The sequence below is a fragment of the Agelaius phoeniceus genome, chromosome 1 (assembly GCF_051311805.1).
Source record: "Agelaius phoeniceus isolate bAgePho1 chromosome 1, bAgePho1.hap1, whole genome shotgun sequence".
Taxonomy (NCBI): Eukaryota; Metazoa; Chordata; class Aves; order Passeriformes; family Icteridae; genus Agelaius; species Agelaius phoeniceus.
Genome location: NC_135265.1, coordinates 149449468 through 149476152, shown reverse-complemented (window position 1 = coordinate 149476152; position 26685 = coordinate 149449468). Strand labels below are relative to the sequence as shown.

The 26685-nt window shown below is 43.4% G+C and overlaps 1 protein-coding gene across 2 annotated transcripts in view; it reads left to right on the top strand.

Annotated features, from left to right (window-relative positions):
• Positions 1-5374: 5374 nt before the first annotated feature.
• FAM135B (family with sequence similarity 135 member B) overlaps positions 5375-26685 on the top strand; it is a 201581-nt gene continuing 180270 nt past the window's right edge. For both annotated transcript variants that reach the window (XM_077189310.1, XM_054635636.2), the window contains exon 1: positions 5375-5581. The gene's annotated coding sequence lies outside the window, so the exon portion shown is untranslated. The remainder of the gene's footprint in view (positions 5582-26685) is intronic.

Sequence of the window (26685 nt, the reverse complement as noted above, 5' to 3'; positions counted from 1 at the left end):
TTCCTTTGCTTTACTGCTTCTCTGTTGCATAGCATGAAACTGGATTATGTGGGACTGTGTAATTAACATTAGAGCATTTCAAATCCTGCTATAAAAATATGGTGCATTTGCTTCCTGAGTCTTGCCATCTGAATGCTCCTAGAGCACACAGAGGATCCAGAAATAATCAAAAGCCTCAAGACTGAGAGTTCTGTTTGCTCTTCTGTGTCAGATTTTCCCTTTGCATCTTACCCTTTCCTGAAATTAAAAAGTAGAGAGAAAACACTGGAAACGGTGTTGCAATCAAAAGGCAGATTCAGCTTCTCAGTTCACGGAGAGAAAACCCAAACTTTCTCTGTCCATTACCTACAGAGCTGCACACATTTAGCCCTTCCTTCTTCTCCCCAGCCATGGTGTGACCTGGTACACACCCACCAGGAGCTTCCACAGAGGTTTCCTGCTCAAGCTGTGTCCCAGAGCTCCAGGAAGGCTGTCACAGCCAGGATGAGATAACAGCCACTTGTGTGCTCCAGGTGGAAGCTGAGGGTTCTGGTCTTCCCTGGACACGAGACATACTCACTCCCTTGCTCTGTGTGTGCGTTTAAATCACAAGTTTGTGCCTCATCATGTAAGGTTTTATGTGTCAGAGGAGTCACAGAATCACAGAGTGTTAGCAGGTAGGAAAAGATCTTAAAGATCATCTGGTCCCAACACCCCTACCATGGCAGGGACACCTCCCACTAGGCCAAGTTGCTCAAGGCCTTTTCCAACCTGGCTTTGAACACTGCCAGGGTTGGGGCATCCACAACCTCCCTGAGCAGCCTGGTCCAGTGTCTCACCACCCTCACAGCAAAGAATTTCTTCCTAATATCTAACCCAGATTTGCTCTCTTTATAACTATTACTCATTGTCCTGCCACTACAGCTCCTGACAAAGAGTTCCTCTCCTTGTAGGCCCTCCTCATATAGTGGAAGATTGTTTTGGATTCTCCTCACAACCTTTTCTTCAGGCTGAACAGCCTCAACTATCTTAGCCTGTCTTCATGGCAGAGGTACTCCAGTCCTCTTGCCAGCTTTGTGGCCTCCTCTGAACTCACTCCAACTGTTCCATGTCCCTCTTATGTTGGGAGCACAAGAACTGTGCTCAGCAGTCCAGGTGGGATCTCACAGGAGCAGAGCAGAGGGGCAGAATCACCTCCTTTGACCTGATGGCCACGGTCCTTTGGGTGCTGGTCAGGATTCTGTTGGTTTTTCATCAGCCATCACCCCTAAGTTCTCCTCCTCAGGGCAGCCCAGAATCATTTCTCCACCCAACCTGTGGATGTGTCTGGGATTGCCATGACCCAGGTGCAGGACTTTGTATTTTGCTTTGTTGAACCTCATGAGGTTTGCACAATCCTACCACTCTAGCCTGTCCAGGTCCCTCTGGATCCTTCCCTTCCCTCCAGCCTGTGGCTGCACCCCAGAGCTTGGTGTGGTGAGTGAACTTGCTGAGGGTGCCTCCATCCCACCGTCCATGTCTCTGATAAAGCTGCTGAACAGCACCAGCCCCAGTACTGACCCCTGAGGGGCTCCAGCCATCCTTGGTTTCCATGTGGAAAATTTGCTGTTGGCCACAACTCTTTGTGTGCATCATCCAGCCAGTTCATTATCTACCAAGTGCTCCATCCATCAAATCCATGCCTCTGCAATATGGAGGCAAGAATGTTGTGTGGGACAGTGTCAAATACTCTGCAGAAGTCCAGGTGGATGATGTCAGTCACTCTGGCCCATCCACCAACACTGCAGCCCTGTCATAGAAGATCACCAAATTGGTCAGGCATGAATAGGCAGTAAGAAGTTTGTAGTTCTAAGCTTATTTCAGTTATTTAAAGAGTTTTTTTTTTTATTTAACCCTGCTCTTAGAATTTATACAATTGCTATTACCCTCCTGCACTGGTAGTAGAGTAACAGACTGAAATGGAGTCTACAACCTGTAGAAATGTTTACCAGCCCAACTGTGTGCCCTGCAGCATGAACTGGATGCTCCAGTGAATATCTATTAGTTATCCTGCTACCTAATGGGAATATCTGTTTCAGGTTATTATTAAATAACCCAAAGGCTCCACACAAAGAATCCAGAATATAAATTTTTCTGCCTATGATGGATATAGGACACTAAGCATGTCCAAGGGTGTCTGTGCCACAGGGATTGCAGCCAGTCAGGGAACATTCAGCAGCTAAACAGGCACTGAGGCATCCTCATTGCTGAAACCTCAGGCTGCTGTGGGGCTGAGATGGCATTTCAGAGCTATTTCCAGAAGATATGTTTTGATTTAAAACTTTGTTGACAGGCATCAGGGCTCAGGTGGCTGGTTTGGTGGGATAGTTCTGAACTGGAGTTAGGGATGGGGTTTACCTTTGCCTCAGGATGATGTAGATAAACACAGTTAAGTGAGCACTTGTGTTTTCCTAACTACAGGGAGAGAAAAAGAGTCATAAGGGAGAATTTACCTGATTTGCTTTAGAAATCTGTGTTAGGCTGAGTTGATTTACCTGTCTTTAGTATTTAAAGCAAAAATTTAATGACAGACATGACTAAACATAGGTGCCTGGTACTATCTGAGATGCCCAGAGGGGTCTGTAATTCCTTAGCAGATCTGCAAGATGTAGGTTCTATATTTTAAAATTAATGTTGTGCTTTAAAACACAGCCTTTCCTCTCAACTCTGTCAAATACATCTGTGATGTGTCCTTTCTTTGTTGAATCATAGCTAGTTATGAAATCAGCATGCTTTACATACTGTAACACCACTTTTCTCCCCAGTGAATTATGCAAGTCATCAATCCCACCATGCGGGACCTTCTTCCATGACTGAGGGAAAATAAAACTATTTTACCTTTTTTTAAAATTTTTTCTTTATTTTTTCCCCTGTGCTTTGTTAGACCTTTGTCCTCACATGGCTCAGGTGAAGATGCCCACTCTGCAGGATACAGACAGAAAGGTATCAAAGCCATTTGTTTCAGTGGACTCTGCATCTCCTTTGAGGTGGATTTTTCCTCAGTGGTGCAGGTCAGCACTAGGAAGAGAATTAAGGTGGGCAATTCCCCAGTGGGATAACACAGACACACTGAGCCAAAGGACCTGAAGGTAGAGGACAGATCTCTCCTGCTATTCTCATGCAGTTTCCAAAGAAAAAATAAAAGCCCCAATAAGCAAACATGGAAAATACAATTTTGCAAACTGGTTACACACACCTCAGCAGGCACATTTTTCAGTACACATCCTGATTTAGCAGAAATAAGTTCTGTCTGTGGTCTCAGGGATCTATTCAGAATAACCATGGGTTTTGCTGTCAGCTGGTTAATCATGGAATGGGTGATTTAGATGTGCTCACCATCATTACTGCAATGAGATCTTCTTGCCCTGCATTCAAAATTACAGCAGGGAATCTCCTGGGCCACATAGGCAGCAAATATTTTTTAGCTCTTGAGAAGGGTTTCAGGGTCCTGTCTAATTTTACATGCATAACATTTTTAAAGATTAAAATAGATAACATATTTCTCATTTCTTTTTAGAGTGCTAGAAAGTCCCTTTGAGTAAGCTATTCCATATAATCTCTGAGCAGACATCAAAATTGTTGCCTAAAAGAAGATTAATTAAAAAATCTTCAGGGATATGGTTTATAAGATACTTGGAGGCTGTGAAATCAGCAGTTACTCCAAGGAGGTCTGACAGTGTAGGCTGGCTGGCACTTTTTCCTCCTCAGTCAGGTAGTTCCAGTTTCTGCCACAGTCATGAGAGATATATAGAAAATGATTTTATATGAACCAGATTATGACTCTGCAAATGAACACAGTGTGGAGACACTGTCTTCTAGAATATCTTGAGAAATGCTGCCAACAGCACAGCATCGAATCATAGAATTGCTTGGGCTTGAAGGGACCTTAAAGAACATTTCATTCCAACCTCCCTGCTAGGGACACCTTCCACTAAACCAGGTTGCTCCAAGCTCCATTCAGCCTGGCCTTGAACACTTCTGGGGCTCCAGCATCCACAGCTTCTCTGGGCAATCTGTTCCAGGGCCTCATTGCCTTCACAGCAAAGAACTTTTCCCTAATATCTAACCCAAACCTACTCTCTTCAGTTTGAAGCCATTTCTCCTTGTCCTGTCACTACCTGCTCTTGTAAAAAATCCCTTTCCATCTTTTTTGTAGGCTCCCATCTTCTATAACCATTTATCCAGGTTTGATACTTTAACAGGAAATATCATCCAGTTCATTTTCTTGGTGCCTCAAGCTCATAGATTCAAATCATCTGCAGCATTCAAGTTGCAAGCAGAGATCTGGCATCAGGAAGCATATCCCTTTAGAAAGTTTCCACCAGTGATTTTTCTTTTCTTTTTTTTTTTTCAGTATTTTCTAGACAGGGTTTCACAATGTCCTGCAAACAGTACCAGCTCCTGAAAGAACTGTCATGGCTTATGAGCATTACGTAGCTTTGCACTGACATTTTAGGATGGAAATGACATTTGATTGTTGTGACCTTGTTCTGTCTTGTGATGTTCCAGTGCAAAATGAGAGCCTCACAACATGCCTCTTTGATCAATAAATGGCAGCTGAATGCCTTGATTTCCCATGTCTCTCTCAGTTAATACCCAGTATTTTGGTCATGTGGCAGTCCATTCACCTGAGATCTTTTTCCTTTCTTATTTTCAGATCATTAGACAAAGGCAAAGTTCAGCTCGTTTGCTTCATGCATGAAAGAATTACTGTCCTGTGCTGTGTAAGTGGGTTCCTTTCTGGAAGGTTTTTTTTCTCACTGTTTGGTGGTTAGAGGCAGTTCTCTCTCACACAAGGAACCCACTTCTAGGGCTATTTCCCTATGTAAAGAAACCTTTGCACAATAAGACAGTAACTTTTAAGTCCCAATTTAAAGGCAAAGGGTTGGCCTTTAGTTTAAAAAAGAAAAAGTTTAAAATTGTATCACAGCAGCAACTTTGAAAGTCATTCCCTTCCCCAGCTTTGCTGTTTTATTCAGTTCTTTATAAAAATGCAAGAACCCCCTAAAAAAGGAAACTTCTCCCTCCTGGAAGCTGGTGTTTGACCTTTGCAGGGCAGCAAGCTCTCTGCTGACAAGTGCAGCATGCAAACATTTTGGATGTATCACTCCATCTGCTCTCCCAGAGCCCCAAAACCGTGCCAAGGAGTGACCTCCATCCTCCTGGCTGCCTCCTTCCCTATGGAGAGGGGCTCTGGGGTGACATCCCCGTGCCTGCACACCGAGGGCTGCTTGGCAGCCATGGGTTGGAGCAGATCTGGGCGCTGGGGCAGCTGTTGCTCTGAGCGGTGCCGCCGCCGAGTTGGGTAACCATGGCAACAGCATCACCGCCAGCATCCTCCTCCTCCTCACTCGGCTCTCCTCCTCCTCGGCATCATCAGGAGCAGCAGCAGCAGCAGCAGCCCTGGCAGGAGCCAGAGCCCGGCAGCCGAGGCTGCAGCCAGCTGCTGCCAGCCCCTTCCCGCAGCGGCACCCGGTCACAGCCCCGGCCCCGCTGCTCCCGGGGGGAATAGGGCACAGGGAGCCGAGGGAGCTGCACTGCAGAGGGATCCCAGACCAGCCAGGTAAGAGCTGTGGGGCTGCTCACAAACTCCCCGGGATGGGATCAATGTGCTGTGTGCCTGGTGTGTGTTTGCATGCGAGTGTTGGCTGCGAGTTTTCGGCTCGCTCCTTCCAACGGCAGTGTGATGACAATTCCAGGCAAGCATGTTTTCCAGCTCGTGTTCCCCATCCCTGCCATACTGTCCCTCTCTCTCTCCTCCACTCAGATAGAGGAGGAATAATAAATAATGTTCTAAAAGGTTGTTGGAAAAGGGGATGGTGGGGGGGCACAATGTGAGCAGAGTGGGGAACAGCCGCGCTTCTAAAATAAAAGTGGGCAGCAGCAGCGGAGCAAAGGTTGACGTGGTAATTAATAACCCTTAAAGAAAAAAAAATTATGCGACAACGGACTTCTGTCTCTACCCACTCTACAAATAAATCTCTCTCATCATATTCAGCAGAGAGCTGTAAAGCAGAGAGGTATATGAATAGACAAGACTAGAAACCTCACTGTAGTCCACAACTGTCAGAATCACCTTAAGTGCTTTAAAACCAGACTAAATTATTACATTATCAATGCAGTCATACCTGAGAATATATGTATGTATAGAATTGCAAAAATATTGCACTTAAACCTTTACACCTCCTAAGAAATGAAAAAAATAATATCTTAAAGATGTGCATCTGATGGCCACACAGTAAAAGATGCTCACTTCATCTGTTGTGAGAAAGCATGAAGTGGGTGCATTTCAGAAGGTAGGAAGAATAGTTCTGATCCAAAAGCACATGAGGACAGTCCTTGTCCTTTTATAAACAGATGAGATACAAAGCTGTGGAGTGTCCTTGTGCAGGCAACTAGATGTGGCTGAGTGCGTATGTCTGAGGAGCACGAAGGGAGGGACAATAAGAAGTAAGTTTAAGCCAAGTGTTTGAGCTGTGACTGTTTGCTGTGTAATGACTGCAGAGAGCTCTTTCTACTTCCACAGAACTATTTTTATTTCTTTGTTTGTTTGTTATTGTCAGCAGTAAGGAGAAAGAGATCTGACGCTGCTGCTGTCTCTGTCTCCTTCTCCAAAACCCGGCTCTTCCTCTCTGGTGTCCCTTGTCCTCCCTAAATCATCTTTGTCTGTGCAATGCTGGAAATGCTTCCTAATTCAAACATGGGGGTCTGGGTATAACCCAACACAATTACTTGTATACTTGTGTGTATATATATATTTATATATGTATATCCTTGTACATAGGTTAAGAGACACCTGTCTCTCATGTTCAACCTGATTTGAAAATCAGAGTGGCTCTTGGTCCCAGTCCTGCATTTTGCTGTGTCTGTAGATCCTCCTAAAATCAGCAGGAGCTGGAATATAATTTTAAGTTTATAGGTACAGAGCAGAGGGCAGAATTGCACCCACCTTTTCTCTATGTTTACAAACATTCTCCAAGCTACAGAACAAGGAATTTGGGTAGGCAGGAGCTCATGTCCAGTTCTTATGCAGAAGTGCTGCAAAAATTACCTGGGAATTATTTTCCATCTCAAGGGAAATTGATAAACTAAGGGATAGAAAAAGAAAATATAGGCAGCTATTTGGAATCAGTGCTTCAATCTGAAAAATAATTTCTTGAGGAACTTGACCTCATCACAACAGGTCTTCTCTACAAGGGGCTCTTTGATCTATGGTAATGACAGTGCTCACAGACACCAAGTTTAACTGAAGAGGAGGATTTTTGATACTTACATTAATTAAACTAAAGCACAGTAAGGCTACAGTCCTTAAGAGTCTGGACACATTACATGGTGTATTTCTGCATGAGATTTGGTGTTTGCTTCAAATTCAGAGAATATTTAGGTCTTGAGACTTCTTTGTAGTAACAGAGAGGGAATAAAAGTGTCTGTCAAAATGTAGAAAGAGTGCAAACCTGCTCATGTGTCTGACACTCAGAAACCAGTGACAGAGCCACAATCCTGTTTACATGTGTTGCAGAGATGTACAGTGCATCATCCAGGGGCAGCTCAGTGAGGGACAGAGCAGTGACCCTCCCATCAGCATAAGCAGATGATTGAAGGTCAAAGGGCTCTGGGTATTACACATTAACACTCTGCAAGTATTCCTGCACAGGCCTGCTTTGCTGCTGGAGTTGGGCAGGTGATTATGGAGAAGCCAGAGTTCATACATGGACTTTTGATTGCTACAGGGCTGAAAACTTCTGTTAGAAATGACCCTGGGTAAGGCAGGGAAGGTGGATGTTTTCATGAGCACTGCTTGGCCATAGAAATCCTCTGTGGAGGGCTGTTCATGGAAAGTCATGACACCGAGGCTGATATGAGTGGAAACAGCAAGGATGTTCCCCACCTCAGATATCCAGTATTTAATTCTCTGTGTCCCCCAGTCCTGCTGCTCTTTCCATTCCTTAACCTGGAAAGCTTAGGACAGATTTTTTTTTCATTTTACCTATTGTTTTTTTTCCATTATATTTTATTTTATGAGTTTAGTAATGGACAGGAACATGGTCTTTCTTTTGTTTTGTGCACAGCTGTTAAGAACTGCTCCCTCAATGCTCACTTATTGTTCACTAGCACTGTTCTAAGGGGGAAAAATGTGTATCTCATGATATAACTAAGCATCTTTTAAAATCTTGCTTGCTAATTTTCATTAGTCACCCACTGTGGCTCTCAGAGCTCAGAACAAAAGAAGACTTATATAGTAGCATGTTGTTCTAAAGTCAGCATTTGCCAACAGGTTGAGGCAGGAATTTTGGAAATGCTGCAGCCTGGGTTTGGGTGTTTTTTGTTGTTACTAGTTTTGTTGTTGTTTTTGGTTTTGCTTGTTTCTTCTTTTTTAAATAAGGAAGATACGTTTTCCAGATCCTGCCCTGTAGTAAGCTGAAGCAAAAGATGATTTGAAGAAGAATGTATCTTGCCTTTAGTTTAACAATGCTATTCATTTTATTTTGAGCCTATGTGTACAGTGCTGTTTATTATTCTATTCAATAATCACACTCTGTTATTTTCCCTCTTGCAATATTGTGGGTTTTTTTCCTTTACACTCTATTGTGATTGGCTAGGTTCACTGTTTAATGAGACAGACACTTAACCATGGAAAAGTTTTCCCAGTGAGGAAGGGGACAATGGGATCTTTGCATGAGAACCTGGACACTGCTCTGTTTAATTCCCTTAAAATAATCTACCCAATCCATACTTGATACAGAAATAAGCTTTTTTTTTTGCCAGTTTTCATCTTCTTGCAGAGTCAGACTGGTCTTGGCAAGTTCTCTTAGTCTAAATGAAACCCATGATGATGCAATGGGAATCTTTGTGCCCGCTGAGCAGATACCCCATCAGCACTCAGGGAGGTTTTAATTCCTTCCTGGTCAACTGGCTCAGGTGGTGCAAGCTTTGGGTCTCTGCTTTGTAACCCCTGGGCTCCATTGCTTTCCTTGCTCATGGTTTGAAACCTTCTTCCCCCACTGGTGAGACAATCTGAGTGCCTGTGCTTCCCCCAGCACAGCTCTGGCAGAATTGTGTCCACGAGCACAAACGGTGCAGGTGTCTCACTGTGTGTGTTTCCTCTGATCTCCCCTGTACCCAGCTCCCTCCCTTGCATGCTGGTAGTGCCTGACATGCTGCAAGAACCTCAGGGCCTGTGACCTCTGCTGACACTGCTCCAGGAGGGAGTGAAACCACCTGGGCAGTTGTGGCTGCTGGGCTGATCCTCCTTCAGAAGGTCAGCACCGTGACACGCCTCATCTCAACTTATTGGGAGAGTGAGTCAGAAGCTGGCTTCCTCCAAGTGTTCCAAATCCAAGAGGATATGATTTTATTCTCTCTCTAATCCTATTATTAGTGCCTGCAATATTAAGGACTATGTTATTCAGCAGTTTTATTTCTTCCCTGTTCCACTGCCACAGATGGAGCATCCAAACAAAGTGTAAAAGGAAGAATTTCTTAATTTTGTACACTCAGATGCTGCTGACATCCATGTGCTGTCCCATATTGAAAGACAATACCTTTGGGGGGGGAGGGGGGAAGCTCTTTCTGGTCCCTCTATAAATCTGCCAGAAATCTCATGTCATTTCTGCTTCTCTCTTGGGTTCAAACATGCCTTGGTGTGAATTCTTTTTTTCTGTAGCCCCCACACCTCTGACCTAGGTATGTTTCAGTAGTAAGATCATTTTCAGTGGTCACAGAGGGACCCACAAAATTTACTTCTCTTACTGCACATGAGGCACTGCAGGTAAATGCAGTATCCTGATATGCTCTTCCTACCTGTTGTCTTTTCTCATCCTTAGGATTGTGGACTAAGACAACATAAGCAGTTCTTTACCTTTTCCTGGCATACATACCCACCAAATTCTTGATTTTGTAGTAGTATACCTAGTATATATATAACATGAGTATCTAGTAGTTATGTTAATCATAATTCCTTTTTATTTGTTTTATTTGTTCTTAGCTATGGGGTGTTGTCATGGATAGCTAAGACCCTGTGCACTCTATTGGAATTTAGAGGTGAAACTGCAGATATTAAACAACAGACTTGTACTGAAAATGCATAGCAGTGCTGTGACAAACAAATTGATGTTTGTCTTCTTTGCATGGAAACCTCAGACTCTGGTCACTGGCCTTTGAGGGTTCACAGAATTCAGCACAATGACAAGTGGGACTTTATTTTTGTAACTTGGCTCGGTAGGGACTACCTGTGCTGTTAGGACCCTGATGCCACCATTTAGCAGCCTGGGGAGGACTAGGCTCTTTTTTGGTCCAACTAGTTGGGCAAAATACCTCCTCATTATATTGCTATACAGATCTGCACAGCTGGAAAGGAATCTGGTTCTGCACCATCTTCTAATGTATCATTTTGGTTTCTGTCATTGTTAATATTGCATTTATTTCTGACACTGGCAAGCACAGTCCCATTACCTTTTTATGGCCCTAAAGAATGTAAGTATTATTTGGAGGACGTGGCTTGAGTGAAATGTTGCTTGTATCTTGGTCAATTTGTCAACCCATACTGCCAACACCATTGTGGCAGTAGGAAAAGCAATCCTGTTGTATGAAAATGATTTCTTAAAGAACAGAGCAAAAGGACCAGGATTTCCATCCATGAATCCTGGATGGGAGAGGTGTTTCAGTATGAAAACTTCCATGTCTGTTAAATTATCTCCTCCTTTCTACTCATAGCCTCTTGCTCTGCTCAGTGGCTTTGACTTGACCTCATTGCAGGGAGATGATGCCTATAGATGATGTAATCTCATATTCTTGCTAAATATGCCCTTGGCTTGTAAGTGTCAGCTTTGAGGTGTCTGCATGAAACCACTGATTGTATTTGCTTAAAAAAGTCTCCCATTTGTTTCACAGGTGATGGGACAGAATGAGCAAACACCCACTTTTGGGGGATCACATCTCTTTGCTTGCCACTTTTCTGGATTTGTGTGCTCTAAATATAAATTTGGGTTCTTACTGATATTTCAGTTTCTGTAGAGAACTCTGGGCTACAGGTTTTGAGCTGGCAGTCTGCCAGTACCTGTAGCAAGTGCTCTCCCTCTGTGTGATTGAGCACCTGAGTGCTGCAGGTACTGGCTCACATCTGCACAGCTCTTCTGCACTATTAGGGCCCAACTAGCCCACGTCACAGGACATGAGGATCTCTGTGGGACAGGGCAGATGGATTTCATTAGAACTGAGCAGTCTCTGCTGCTGCAAGTATCTCTTACAGATGCTTACAGAGTACACTGCCCTGCATAATAAACCTGTTCTACACCCTGCAGTCTCACAGTGCTATTTATTTTCTTTTCCTGCCTGTCTTGGTTTAAAATCTCAGCTGAAAACTTCTCTTTTCTGCCTGCGCCTCAATGTTTCCTCTCCATTTCCCTCTCCCTTTGCAGCTGTGCTTAGGCTGAGCTGTGTGAGGGTGCAGTTTGCTACAGTAGATGTTAGAGGAAATAAGGTCTCATTGTGTGATGTTCTAGAGTGCTTTGCTCCACAGCCACCCAGCCCTTGCACCACTGGAGGCTGTGGGATGTTTGCCACTGACCTCAGGAACAGCAGGAGTCATCCCCGTGCACAAAAGTCTTTTCAGAAAGAAAGATAATGCACAAGGCTGTGAAGAGATTGTTGTTTGAGAAAGGCATGGAAGCCTGAGCCCTCTGGGTCGAAAAGCTTTTGTTGGCTGCCATGGATGGATCAAAGTCAAGCTGCTGTTTTAGCTTGGGATGTCACAACCACCTGAACATTCCTTGTCTTTGCCTGGGGAACCAGGCAGCAAAGTCAGGGGCATTATGGGGCAGAAGATTACAAGGCAGATAAATATTATTTCAGCAAGGCTACTCTTTTGAAAGATGTCCATATGGATGAATGGATGAAATGGAGATGAATAATAATTCCAGAAGGTGATGTGAAAAGCCCTTAGATGTGTTCTTTCTTTTATGGTGGGGAAGGGAGGAATAGATTTTGGATTGCATCAATTCATTTGGATTGCTTCAATTCTTTTGGATTGCATCAATTCTTTTGTCTGAAGAGGGAAGATTGTTGGAAAAAAAAAAAAAAACAACAAAAAAACCCCAGTGAATAAAGCTAGTGAAGAATGATCATCAGACTTCTGCTAATTTTTAGTAGCTTTGTAAATTAGGCCTTGTTTTCTTTAGGTGCCTTGTGTTGGTAGTGGGTGACATTAGTGCTTTATCAAACTTGCTGTGCTGAGGAGCTCATTGGTTTAGTGCAGCTAATAATAATACCCTGATGGAGAAACAGAAGGTGGGCTAGCTCAGCATCAGACACTGGAGTGCAGAAATAGTCTCTGCTAGTTGAACTAAAAATACACACCAGCATAACCCTCTTGCCTACAGCAGCACATGCTGAAGGCACTTTGGACTCTGGCAATGGGGGGAATGGCTTCCCTTTGTTTTTGGCAGCTGCTGGATCTGCAGCGCCCTGTGGTGATTCGTTTGTGTGACTGCCTAAGGCTACCTTAGGTGTGCAAGGCCCCTCAGAGCAAGTTAATTAATATCCTTGGAAAGTTAATCATTACCCAGAGTCATAATCAGACTATATAGGGTGAAATGGGCTGCATCAGATGACTTGTTAAGCCAGCTTGTCCCAGGCTGGGACTTTGTGATCATGGAATCACCCAACGACATGGGAGTGACCAGCAGCAGCGGCTGAGATGTAACCATGGCTACTCTGCTCCACTGCTCCCTGCTCCTGCTTGGGGACAAACAGCAGATGTCAAGATTGCTGCTGAATTATGAGCCCTGGAGTTATTGCTGCACAATGTGGTCAAGGGGATTGATCTGGTTTTTTCCTACCTCCTCCCAGGGTTTACTCAGCCTCTCCACTTGGGCTCTGCATGGGTGAAATTCAGTTTAGCGTGTACACGTTTTTCTGCTCTGAGCTTCAAAATCTCCATGACAATAAGCTAAAAGTGGCAGAGATGTAGTGGGGATAGGGTACCCTGAAATAGGTTAGTTAGATGAAATTAGGACACATCTAATGCCAGAATCAGCAGTGCAACATGGATCTCTGCTGCATTGTCAGATGGTAGATCAAAGGTGAGGAACGCCTTCTAGATGAATCACAGAATCATAGAACAATTTAAGTTGGAAAAGACCTCTAAGCTCATCAAGTCCAACCTCTAACCCAGCACAGCTGAGATGAGGAAAAGTGCTCCCTGAAAAGAGGGAGTTAATTGACTGTGTTGGGCACAAGTGATGAGACATTGTCTCCAGATAAAAGATACAAACACAAAGTTCTGAGACAGTGAGGACAAGAAGCAAGGCCTGAATGCTCTAATTTGAAATTCCTTCATTAGATGTAAGAAAACCCAGCTGTGGTGGGACTCCTTCACTTGTTTGAATACTGAAACCTGTGGCTGGGATGGGAATGGACAAGGATATGGCTGGAGCTACTTTGGTCACCACACCTGCAGGTAGGAGGAATACAGGGGCTGCACCATCACTCCTGCCTTGCTTCCCTCCCAAAGCCAGGTGCCTGCTGTCTGCACAAGCACGGGTGCTTCCCTCAGAGCAGGACGTGGCAGGATATTGCATGAAGAAATGTCAGCTAACAGAAATGGTTTTATAAGATCCAACACAGAAGTAAGCCCTTTCCACAATGCACTTGAGCTTTTTTTTGTAATTTGTTTTTTTTTTTTTTTTTTGCTTTATTACAACCAGGAGATCCAGGGAGATTTTTCTCTCTTGGAATAGGTGTTTCTTGTGTGGACTTCTCTGAGTTGAGGTTACCTTAATAAAGGGAGCACCAGGAATGACAATCTTCCTTGCCTGTCTTTTTTAGCCAGTCTTAACTTCTTTCTGGGACTGCTATTGTACTTACTCTCTGATGAAGTGAGTAGTAAAAAGCTGTTTTTGTTCACAGGGTAGTTTTATAGGATAATTCTGGTTGGAAGGAACATCTATTCCAATCACCTGTGGGGTCAGACCAGCCTTCTTAGGGCTTTATCTAGTCCAGCTTTTTATTACAGAAAGTGAATGGCCTCTAAAATTTTCTGAATTGTAGGGACCAGGGTCATCAGGAGCTTTCAGAGAGAGTTTTGAGAGAGAGACAGGAGGTCTGGCAGCACCTGCAAAGAACCTCTCCATGAGGACTTCTGACCATGGAGATATCCAGGGGAAACTGGCAGCAACTCTGAAAGGAGGGTGGCATGCAGAGCAGGACAGAGGTGAAAATGAACTTATCAAAAACCTTCTTGGGCTGTCAAGGGCAGGTTTATTCCTCAGCATAAGTGGCTTCCTCTGGGGATTTGTGGAATACTCACTGCCAGGGGGAAGGTGCTGGTGTTTGCAGTGCAGTGGGTCTGGCTTGCCCTGAGTCTGTACATGGCAGATGCCTGTTCTGGGAGAGGATGCCTCAGGTCAGTGACTTAATTGTGTCTGGTTTGGAGACCTTTTACCACACCTGAGATAACTCAAGGCTTACAGGATGGCATTTGGAAGAATCATCTTGTTCAGCAGCAATAATCAGCAATTACTAAGAAAAGATCACCTTACTTAGTCATTTCCCACTGCTCTCATCTTCCCACCAAACACTCTGTTTATAAAAGCTTTTCTTTCAGGACCAGTGCCACTGATAATCAGAATCCTCAGCGTCACAGGAGCATTTTAAAAAGAGTTTGAGGGCCAATTATATAAATGTTTCCTCTTTTGTAAAACAGCTTGGGACTTGTAAACATATTAAGTCCACATATCTCTAAATAATTCATGATGATGAATTATTTACTTGTGTAATCTGTGTTTTAAGTAAGGAAATATATTTTCCTAATATGAGTGAAATAAAGATATTTTAGATAATTTTGAAAGAAGTAGCTGCCTTTTCACTCTTTTGCTTTTTTTGTGTTCCAATTGATTTTTCTGACGAGTTTGTTCTTCAGGAGTGGCTGATACCAGGTCTGTAGTGTGTGAAGGTGACTTCCTCAGCACCAACACCCACAAAACCTTTCAGCAGAATAAGGCTTATCAGAAATCAAGGAGTCCACTTCATGTTGTAGATGTGTGAAGGGCACATGTTGTGACTTAGAATTTTAGAATCATTGTTTATTTTACAGATGATATTGAAGATGGCAACTTCAATCCATGTAAAGTAAAGGTGAATGCTGTTACTATGGAGTCCTTTATAAGATGCTTTTGGGTTTGAGCCTTATTTATGAGATTATTTTGAATTTTGTCCCTTTTGTGTATATATGTGTGTATATATATATATATATATATATATATATATATATATGGATCATTCTGTTGCATTTTCTTTTTTGCTTTTCTCTCCCCTTCCTTTTCCTCCCTCAACAACAGATGATTTTGAAGACAGCATGAATGAAACAAAATGTTGGCATGGTCTAGCTGAATTTCCTGACAAGATAAACATTAAGTTAAATGTGAGACATATGCCTTAGTGTGTGACTGTAATTTTATAGGTTCTTTTATATGTTATGGTTGGCAACAGAATCCCTGTAGCTTATTCTGGCTAGGAAGAACAGTATTTCTTAGTCTTAAGGCAGATACATGATTTAAGAATCTGTGTATGCTACCAGCTATAAGTGTGAGTGCTGAAGTGTATCTTGGTTTAAGTATTGTCCATTCCAGTTCATCCAATAATCAAAGATGGTTATTCAACCATGGTGCATTTGTGATGGGGATAATGTTCTCATCAGAAGTCCTCTTTTCTGCCTTTGTCCCACCTCTGGAGTTAAACTGTCTGGAGGTGATGCCCCTCTGTTTGCTCCCACTGTGGAATGCAGGCTTGCATCGGATGAGAATATTTTTTTCTGATGGCTGCACAGGTACAGAATTAGAGGGGTTATTGGCTCTAGGTCATCCTGTGAGACTTTAGTTTGTGCAGCCAGACCATCAGAGGATAAATGCTATGCCCTTCCCCAGCCCCTTTAATTTTGGGGACCACTTGTATAATCTTGGAGTACTTTGAACTGCAATGAAATTTGCTCATCCCCCCTCACATTTTTACACAAGGATCCCCATGCTGAAATGACATTGATAATTCTTCTATGGTAATGCTCAGGCCTAGGAGTGCATTTTGTCTGAGATGCTGATCATGAGTGGAATTTATTTATTTATTTACTCATTTTTATTTATTTATTAATTTCTTTTAGTATAATCAGCTTCATTCAAAGTAGCCACCAGCTTTCTTTTTGTGGACAGGTCAGAGATATAGATATTTCTAAGGTGCTACCCAGATAACTCCTTTAAAATGCATTCTTTAGGACAGAAAAATCATGCTCAAGCTTTGCCTTCACTGTCTGAACAGGAGCCTGGACAAATAGTTGAGGAACAGCCATTTACACTGTAGATGTATGTCCTTTTATTAAGTGTAAACTTATTTATTGCCAAAATATGGAACAGGGGACAGATACCCTGAGCTTTATCCCTCTTTTCCAAACACCCTTCACACTTGTCTTTATGGCATCAGTGATCTTTTGTTTTCAACCAATCATACACATTCCTACTGCCTTTGCCAATCAGGTTTCCAGTCTGTTCTGGCATTTTGGAGGGCAGGACCACATTTCCTGTGATCTGCCACCACCTTCCTCTGTGTGATGCCCCACCCTGTACTCCTGGCTGGTTGCTGGATTAGGACAGGGGAAAAATGGTGAAACATTCCTAGCATTGCTTCACATTATGCATAAGAAAGGATTTTGGTTCTAAGGTATAATCAGGGAATAAATGGCAAATTTGGCAAAATGTAGCTTGTTCAGAAGCAGCATTTGAACTTTGAAAGATGCAAAGATCCATGAGCCAGCTTGGATAACAGAGGCATTATAACTAAGCCTGGTGCTCAGCTGCAGCAGGACATCACTGGGATGCACAGATGTTGGGAGAAGGGGACTTTAGCCCAAGCAGAGCAGCCTCTGTTCCTTGCTCCTGAGAGAGCTGGTTCAGAGACAGCTCATGCACACCTCTGTAGTGGTTCAGAGATGCAGCACCCTTTGTTTGGAAGAGTAATTTAGCACTTTGTGTGGGTGCATTTATGGGAACATACAGATCCTCTTAAAGAAATAGGCACTTTTCTGGTATTTGCAGAGGTTATGGTTCACATTAAGAGGAAAAAAAACTAAAACAAAACACATTTAGTGGAGGAAATTTCCATTATTCACCATCAGTTCTTATTTGTACCTTGATAACTTATTCTGTGTGGGGAAAGGGGTTGAAAGCTGGTTTCCAAAAGGATTAAGTATCTCGGGTACTTAGTAAATCAACAAACTTGTGGAAAGAATTGCACCTAAAGGTCTAATTCCTACAACTGCTGTTAGAGTGGCAGTAAGAGAGGCTGAGGATGTAAGGACCCAGAGCTATTGGAAATTGTCCAAGGGAAGGTCATGGAGATGGTGAAGGGCCTGGAGGGGAAGCCACACAAGGAGTAGCTGAGGTCACTTGGTTTGTTCAGGCTGAGGAAGAGGAGGCTGAGGGCAGAGACCTCATTGTAGTCCACACCTTCCTCCTGAAGGGAAGATGAGGGGCAGGCACTGATCTCTTCTCTGTGGTGACCAGCAATTAGGCTCAAGAGAACAGCATGAAGCTGTCAGGGGAGGTTTAGTTTGGATATTAGGAAAAGGGTTTTCACCCCCAGGTTGGTTGGGCACTGGAACAGGCTCCCCAGGGCAGTGGTCACAGCACCGAGCCTGACAGAGTTCAAAAAATATTTGGAAAATGCTCTCAGGCACATGGTGGGATTCTTGGGTGGTCCTGTACAGGGCCAGGAGTTGGACTCCAGTATCCTTGTGGGTCTCTGTCAAGTCAGGACATTCTATGATTCTGTGCTTCTATGAGGTTAAGTCATCACTGTCTCTATGAGAGCTCTCCTGGAATTTTCCTTTTGTTACTGTAGAGCCTGAACTTCCCGTGTGTGGTTGCAGATTTATCCTTCCTCATGCACTGCTGAAGTCAAGGAGAGCAGCATTGTGATGCCAGGTGAATACCTAAAGCCCAAAGTGTGTAGACTTGAGAAAAAAATCAAGAATCCAGGGAGCCCCGGGCCCATGGCTGTCTTCCCCCATTCCACATACAGGTCTGTCACCCTGGATGATGTTTGTAAGACAAGGTCACTGTGCCTCTGTCTGCACCTCCCAGGTGTCTCAGACCAGCATCTCGCACAGCAGCCACTCTCCAGCTGGGAATGTGCAGTGCAGCCCAGCCTGGGGTGCCCTCACCAGCTGTGGCTGCTGGTGCAGAGGCTGCTGAGATGCTGCTGCTGCAGATGCTGACATGAGTCCCTGTAGCCATCAGTGAAATTTGTGACCTTTCTCCAGCCTGTGATTGGTCAGTCCTGCTGCACAACTCTGCTGGTGCTGCTGCTCATCCAGTCCTTCATCTCTGTAATGGATGATATGTTCTGGAAACTTCCAGGAATTTTCACTCCTGTGTCCTCTTAGACGTGTGGGGGTTCCAGTTGTGGGTTTCTCTGGGTCTGGATTGAAGGCACTTGAGACAGTAATTCATGTTTGGATTCAAGTGTTTATTATTTCTTATCAGTAAAACAGTCTCACTACTGTGAGTTCAGCAGCTTTTCATTAGAAGGCACAAAATGGGCAACAATCTCTTGTTCCAAGGTCTTTTAAGACTAAACCATCTAATTAAGAACTGACACCTGGATTATTTTCCCTTTTAACCCAATACCTGATCCCAAAGTGCCCGCAGTGCGGAATTTCTGCCCAATTACAAAATGCCCCCCAAACCCATGAAGAAGAAGGAAGAAGAAGCATGAGGAAGAAGCCCAGGACAACACCCTGTGCCCTCCATCTTCCTTCCATCCACAACATACTGAAAATCCCAAAACCTAAATTTCTCACCAAGTGATACGTGGATGTTGCTGACAACATGTAAAGAAGACAACTTCAAAGGTTGTTTCCTTCTCTCTCCACCACTGTGCAACGCTCTGCCCAGTGACTGCTGCTCACTTGGTTTCTGTGGTTGCTCTGGCTGGATCAACCACAGAATCCTAGGACAGTGTGAGTTGGAAGGGACCTCAAAGATCTTCTCATTCCAACTCCCCTGCCACCTTCACTAGACTGGGTTGCTCAGGATCTGCAGGTCAGGAGGGTGGGTTTTCACCAGGAACATTAACTAGTCATTTAAACATTTTGCTGCTTCAGTCTGTAGCAGTGGAACTGCTGAGGTAGAAGACAAACTCCTCCTTTTTAATTTTAAAGGGCAATATTTATCTTGGTTTGTTTATGAATAATTGTCAAGTCTCAGCACATCTACTGTAAGCCTCAAATCAGTGCTGAATGCATCCTTTTTCTTCAGATCATTGATTTAATGATCAACAAAGTAATAAAGATGGGAGGAAATGCAGAATTATTATGCTTAGGTGAGACTTGTGGCACCTTGACAAAGCTGCCTGAAAAAAGATGAAATTCTCTGTTGATGAATACAAAGTAATGTACAATGGAAAGTATTAACTTAAGTGATTCATAGCATTTGCTGGCTTAAAAATAAATTCTGACTACTTGAGAGGAAAGAAAGCCTTCAGAAAACCTTTCTATGTGTATGGGTACCTTAGGAAATAAAATCTGCTGTGAATAAATAGAATATTTGGTGTATAAGAACCAAAAAAAACTGGGATGAAGATTATTTGTGAATAGAAAAATTAATCACCCTTTTTTGTTTTCCCTACAGTGAAATATTTGGCATTTAAAAATATTTTAACTTCAATTAACATGAACCTGTGGGAAGTATTGATCTAGAATTTGTTTAGGGAAAAATATGGAAATTAAGGGATCCAGTTGGAAAGTTCAGGGCTTGTTTGTTTTAAAACCCTTTTTTAAAATGTCAAAATGCAATTGTTTTAGAAAAAAGAAGCTATTTACATTAAAAAAATCTTAAATGAAGAGTGTCAGTTCACAGACGCAGTGTTTCTGATCCATCAAAATATTTTTATTTCTATCAAAAAGTTTTGTGGGAAATAAGAGGGCTTTCATTTGGAGTCTGAACACAAACACCCACCCACTCACAGCCTGAAGATTTCTTGCTACGGGTCCCATGGGTGTGTTCTCCACAGCATTGCAAAGCCTCACCAGGAGCGTGGCCTCTGCTGAAGAGCTGCATTTTAATTTGGTCACTGTCTCCCCAGGGTCCCCATCACACAGGCTGGAGGCTCCAGAAGGAGGTGGCCAGAATTCCTACTGGTTTCTGTGCTTTGGATTTGAGTAAAATGAATGTTATTTCAGCTAAGAATTAAGGACATGCTTAGCTGAAGGGTGAGGTACTCATGTTCTCAGTTTCTGTGAAGTTAAGGGAAAAACTTCCTGTTGGATGGGGAAGGTTTTCATTCCTGGCTTTGGTATCAACAAGGTAGTTCATGTGGCAAGCTGGGAGCAGTTGTGCTCTGCAGAGCTAACTGCTGAGTACCTAGAATAACACAAAGTGAAACAATTTACCTTTGTCTCTTCTATTTTCCTAAATACAAGGGAACGATAGCATTCTATGAAAGTCAAATGCATTACTTTGAATGTAGATTTAAAAAAAAAACCAAAAAAACCCCACTTTTAAACCATGAAGTTTGCAAAAAACTAAACCAAATCAACCCCCCCCCCAATCAAATTAAACCAAACTAAATCAAACTAACCAAAAATCAAACTAAACCAAAACAAACTAAAAATCAAACTAAACCAAAACAAATTAATCCAAAACTAGGAAAAAAAATAAAGGAAATTAAAAAAAAAAAGAAAATGGGTAAGCAAGGGAAAAGTGCTCCATTTGTGGTTAGAGGATCAGAGGATGAGTTTAAAATCAGGTTTTAAACAGAGGCTGAGGTCACAGGGGCTGAGAAAATGTAAAGATTTCCACCTGGTTCATTTTTGTGTCATGCAATATCTGAGAGAAATTGTAATAAAACATACCTGCTGGGAAACACATTTTTTAACTTTTCTTTCACACGGAATAGCCCACATTGGAAGAGATGTCCAAAGTTCATTCAGCCCAGTCTTTTGTGAGAAGGGCAGCCAAGAGGGGATCATGTAGGAACCTGCCCTGTCACATCTGAAAAACATCCAGAGATGGGGGCTCTACCTTGACCATGCAGGGTTGTTCCAGGGAATGATTATTCTCATTGTGAAAATTCCTCTTACGCAGGGATGAAACCTTTTCTGGTGTAAATTGTAACCATTTCACTTTTTCTTCTCCTGTGGTTCCTCATGTAGAAACACTGTTCTCTTTGTAGCTACCCAGGAATAGTGACTGGAAACATGGGATGAGATTCCCCCTGAGCCTTCTCCTCTGCAGGGAAGAGATTTGCCTCTGTCATTGCTCAGAGATCAGGGCACTCCTCTGGGGCCTCTCCCATTTTTCTGTCTTTCTTGAGCTGTGGGGACCAGAGCTGGACACACTCTGATCACCACTCTCTGAGTGCAGCCTTTAGCCAATTTCCTGCCCATCTTGCAGACAACCCAACCAGTCTGCATCCTGCCAGCTTGTCCCATGCATGCAGTTTGTCTAGTTTGTAATTTCAGCGCAATTTTCAGCTTTTCATTGAAGCCTCTATGTTTGGTACTGCAATGTGCTATTTGTCTCCAGTATTCTGAAGTGAAAAGGTGAACTCCGGCATCTATTTCTTGGGTCATCAACCCCTATCTATATGTAGAGATGTTTCTAGGGTTTTTATTTTTTTTTATGTTTGTTTCTATCAGTACTGAAATTCTTAGGTCATAGTGCACATAAAACTAGGCTTTAGTACATGGAACATGTATTCTGCATTTGCTTTTTAAATGTCACAGTGCCTTCCTTGCAAAAAAGCACTTACAAAATCTGGGTTTGGTATTGCATTAGGAAAAAAAAAAGATTAGGAAAAAAAAAAGGAAACACTCTACCCAACCTGTTAATTAACTTCCTTAGGATTTTTTTGGCTTTGGGTTTTTTTGGTAAAAATTAAATTTCCATTTATTCAGTGTGCAAGAAATAAGAATGTTGAACTCTATGTGAAAAATGGAGAGGAAGAAATACAAAGGTACTGCAGAATGCCAGGGCTCAGCATATGCACAGAAAAATAAGATACTTGTGACAATGGAAAATAAAACTAGAAACATTTTTTTCTCTTCTGTCTGCATGGTGAAATTGTCCTATAATAAATCAATTATTAGCAATCTCTTCTACAGGGCTCAAAGGAGACCCATCTGCATTGCCACAGTAAGTTAAAACATTCAGTGTCTCTCTCAAGAAAAACCCCCACTGTGCCATAATAGGATTTAATATTTTCCATCATCATGTGGCTGGGATTGTAAAAGGTAATTGTTAAAAGCCCCAGTGTTCAAGATGACAGGTTTAGAGCAGGAAGGCTAAAGGTAGCAAAGTTCCAATGGGCATTTTCCTTTCTTTTTTTTCTTTCAGCATGGAAACACCTCTTCACCACTTGTCCTCCCTCTTTCCCCTCTTTGCCAGCGTCTTCCATGGCCCCCCCTAGGTCTCATGTAAAATGGAGGCAGAGTTGTGGAAATACCTCTCAATATAATGGACTTCTCATACTGCTTGGGTCCATTCTTATCCCCCGGTCCCATAAACAGATTGCTGCAGAAATGGGGAAATTGTTTCACAGCCACTTCTCTGAAATTGTGTTGTGCCATTACTGCTTTGTGTTGATGTGCTCAGGCAAAATCCCTGACTGGAACACGTCCTGACTTGAGGACGTGTTTGTCCTGCCCATCTCCAATTTCATGGACATGTGCTGACCATTGCCTCCTGCTGTCTTGCACTCTCCTCCTCTGTCCTTGTCTCTGCTGTCCCTGCATGGGAAGCTGCCACATTTCTGTCACAACTCGGAGTCAATCCCAGCAAACCACCCTGCTGACTGCCAGCTACTGCTCGCAGGGATTTGCCTTTTCTTTTGCCCTTCTTCCCATTAGATGAGAACAAAAAGCTGTGATAACTTTTCTCTGGTTTTGGAGGATAGTTTTTCCCTTTCAAAATTAAATCTCCTTCTGCCCTTTCATTCAGTTTGGGAATGATGTTCTTGAGCTCGGTCTATCCTTGTGCTTTTTTGTATCTAAGAGGCTCAGCTCCTTTCCTCTGTTGATTGATTTCTCTGTCTCAGTAATCATGTTCAGCTCTGGGTGCTGAACAGGTCTGAAGTGCTGCAGAAATAAACATCATATCTTTACTGAAATCTGCAGCCCCTTCATCTTAGGTGTGCTTGAGATCGCTGTATTTTCTGGAAAAAGAAGCTAGATTGTCCATGTCCTTCTTTTAATTTACTGCTTTCCCTCTCCACACCTTTGTTCCCTACCTTCCAACCTATAAACAATCTGTGTTTCTCAAAAATCTCATCATCTTTCCCTAAAAAGGCAGCTTTTTCCCATCCCTCTCCTCTCCTGTAGCATTCTAACCATGCAGACCCCCTGGAGCCAGCAGTGCCCTTGTGGCCAAGAAGGCCAAGATATCCTGGGGTGCTTTAGGAGGGTCATTTACTCCCAGCAGGTTGAGGGAGGTGATCCTGTCCCTCTACTCAGCCCTAGACAGGGACATCTGGAGTGCTGTGTCCAATTCTGGGCTCCTCAGGACAAGAGACATGGAGCTCCTGGAGCAGGTTCAATAGACATAATGAAGGGAATCAATTGTCTCTTATTAGGAAAAGCTGAAGGAGCTGGGGCTGTTCAGCCTCGAGATGACTGAGAGGGGACCTCATCCCTGTCAGTGTCTGCAGGGAGGGCTCAGAGCAGGGACCAGGCTCTGCTCGGGTGCCCAGCAATGGGACAAGAGGAATGGGCAGGAACTGATGCCCAGGAAGTTCCACCTGGACATCAGGAATAATTTCTTCCCTGTGCAGTGACCAAGCCCTGAACAGATTGCCCAGAGACTGTGTGGGGTCTCCCTCACTGGAGATATTGCAGCACTGTCTGGACACAATCCTGTGCCTGTGCTCTGGGATGGCCCTGCTTGAGCAGAGATGTTTGACCAGATGATCCACTGTGGTCACTTCCAAGCTGACCCATTCTGTGATTTTGGGATTGATTCTGTACTAAGGTGTGCAATTTTGGCAGGCAGGAACATGTTCTTATCTCTGGTGCCAGCTGCCTTCTGGAAAGACCCCAGCCTCTTCTAAACCAGAGAGGAAATGGCATTATTTAAAATTGTTCCTCTCTAAATGGTCCCAACTAATTATGAAGGCTACAGCTACTGTGAGATGAGCTATTAAATGCCTTGAACGGGTTTCTGAAGCCTGTACTAGAATGGGATGAGTCACAGTTGCACCAGCTGACTGCAAATGAGTGGGTGGGAGGGGAAGAGGCCCTGTACTTTGTTGGCAAGGTGGGAACAAAGAGCTCTCCACAGGCCTGGGATATGATCTGGGGTGAGTTAGGAATGACAACTCGCAGCAGTAAGATGGAGGCAACAGAGTGCTTGTCAAAGAGGTAAAGCCTGAGCTTTTAAGTTAAATCACACCTTGAAACCATTCTGTCTGAATGAAGGAAGTGGGAGATCAGCAGAGGATTGGTCAGGCTGTGAGATGCATGTAGGATTTAGTCTCAGCTTCTTGGTCTGACTGCTTGTACATAGCTCCTTGAGCACCAGCATTAGGAAAAGAATGTGCTGTGATTTGAGTCCAATCAGAAAACATTCAAGTATCAGTGTTTAAGATCAATATGATGGAACATGGGTAGATAATGACAGGACTGTCTGTTACTAGGAGTAAGAGTTCTAAACTAAGAGAGGAGAGATTACATGTTAGGAAGAAATTATTCACTGTGAGGGTGGTGAGCCACTGGAACAGGTTTCTCAGAGAAACAGTGGATACTCCATCCCTGAAAGGGTTCAGGGCCAGGTTGGGTGGGGTTCTGAGCAGCCTGGCCCAGTGGAAGGTGTTCCTGCACGTGGCAGGGGGGTGGAAACTGGATGGTCTTTACAGTCCCTTTCAACTCAAGCCAATCTATGATTTCTATGAGTCTACAAAACTGTCTGCATCCATGGCCTGATACAGAGGCTCCAGATGCAAAATTCAATTCTGGACCTGGGTTCATACCCAGGAAGGAAAGAGAAAAGATCACTAGAAAAGATTTGGTGAAATTATGGCTGGGGTTTCTCATTCTCCACCATGATCTTGCAGATGCCAGAGTTTGTTGTGTCTGATTTGCAGTAGAACTGTGCAGACTTGTTCAAGTGAGGATAATATCCTGACTGATAAAACCCCTGAGTGTCCTTTCCCAGACTGATACCCTCAGCTGCTCCTCACCAGACTTGTGCTCCAGACCCTTCCAGCTCTGTTCCCTTCTCTGCATGTGCTCCAGTACCTCAATGTCCTTCTTGTCATGAGGGGTGTGACACTGAAGGCAGGATTCAAGGTGTGGCCTCACCAGTGCCCAGCACAGGGGGACAGTCACTGCTTTGGTCCTGTTGGCCACATTATTGCTGATACAAGGAAGTCAGTGCTGCTTATTTTGGAAAACTCACCCAGCTTGGGCCAGGCATGGTGCTTTTTGCTCTCTCTGATGAGATAATGCAGGGAGATAACTATTTTTGGCACATCTTACTTGAGCTTTTGAGATGTCATCTGGCCTTTTGAGACGTGCAGATCAACTTGCTGCTTTCAGCATGGCATAGGATGGAAAAATGGGATACAGACTTGAAGGTGGATAGACAGGGGTGGATGGAGAGTCTTGAGCCAGGTTTAGCATGGGGCTAACAATGAGTATTGGGGAAACAGGAAACTGTGGCTAACTCATGCCAGGAGGATGAAGACAGTATGAGAATGTTGTCTCCTTGCAGTAAGAAAAAACAATCCACACTGACTGATCTAGTTAAAAATATATTCTGGAGAGGTTAAAATAATTCAGACAGACACATCATCAATAACTGATTATTTGTAGCTAAAATTAGGCCTGGAATTGGCACTTTGTATCTTAATTAAAACAAAGCTATCTTTTTAATATCTTTTGTTTTATCAATGAGCTATGACAACTTTGAGCAGACATTTCCTAGTGAATGTTAATCCCTCAGTCTCTTTTGATTAGTAGATGGGATTACATTAAAATTGATCCTCCTTCCGAGGTCCATTTGTGTGCTCTGTCTCAGTATTGAATTACATGGCTGGCCCTGTGCCAGGCACAGGTTCCCCATTGGGACAATGAAATCACAGCCACAGTGATGCTCATTTGTGTTTTACAGTATGCCATTTATTTATCACAAAAGGCTCAGGAGACTTTATGCCTTGGTGAGACATTATTTAGGCTTCAGATCTCTGTAAAACCTTATTACTCTCTTCAGTTCACTTTGTACAGAGATGGCTTTTGAAGATAGGAAGGGAAAGGCTAGGGAAAGAAGAAAAACAATATCATATTTAAAATCTAGCTCTGGTGAGTTTTCTTCAGTTGTACAGGCTGTTCTGAGGGAATTGTTGAGCTTCAACCTGGGAGAAAAGATCACTAGAAAAGGCATCACTGGTCAAGCTCAGTGTTACAGGTTTGGAAGCCTCAGTTTGAGACTGTACGGATCTTGTTAAAAGATGAGTCCCTCTGGCTCATAACTGAGCTTCAGACAGCCAAACCCTGGAAGAAGCTGTTCCTAAATTGGGCTGACCTGTTGCAATTGCTCTCTGAGGGTCCCTGTGAAGCTGGTGGGAGTCGGGTGGGACATGACATGATCCTTACAAAATTCAGGAGCAGAGAAGAACTGCTGTGTCTTTGTT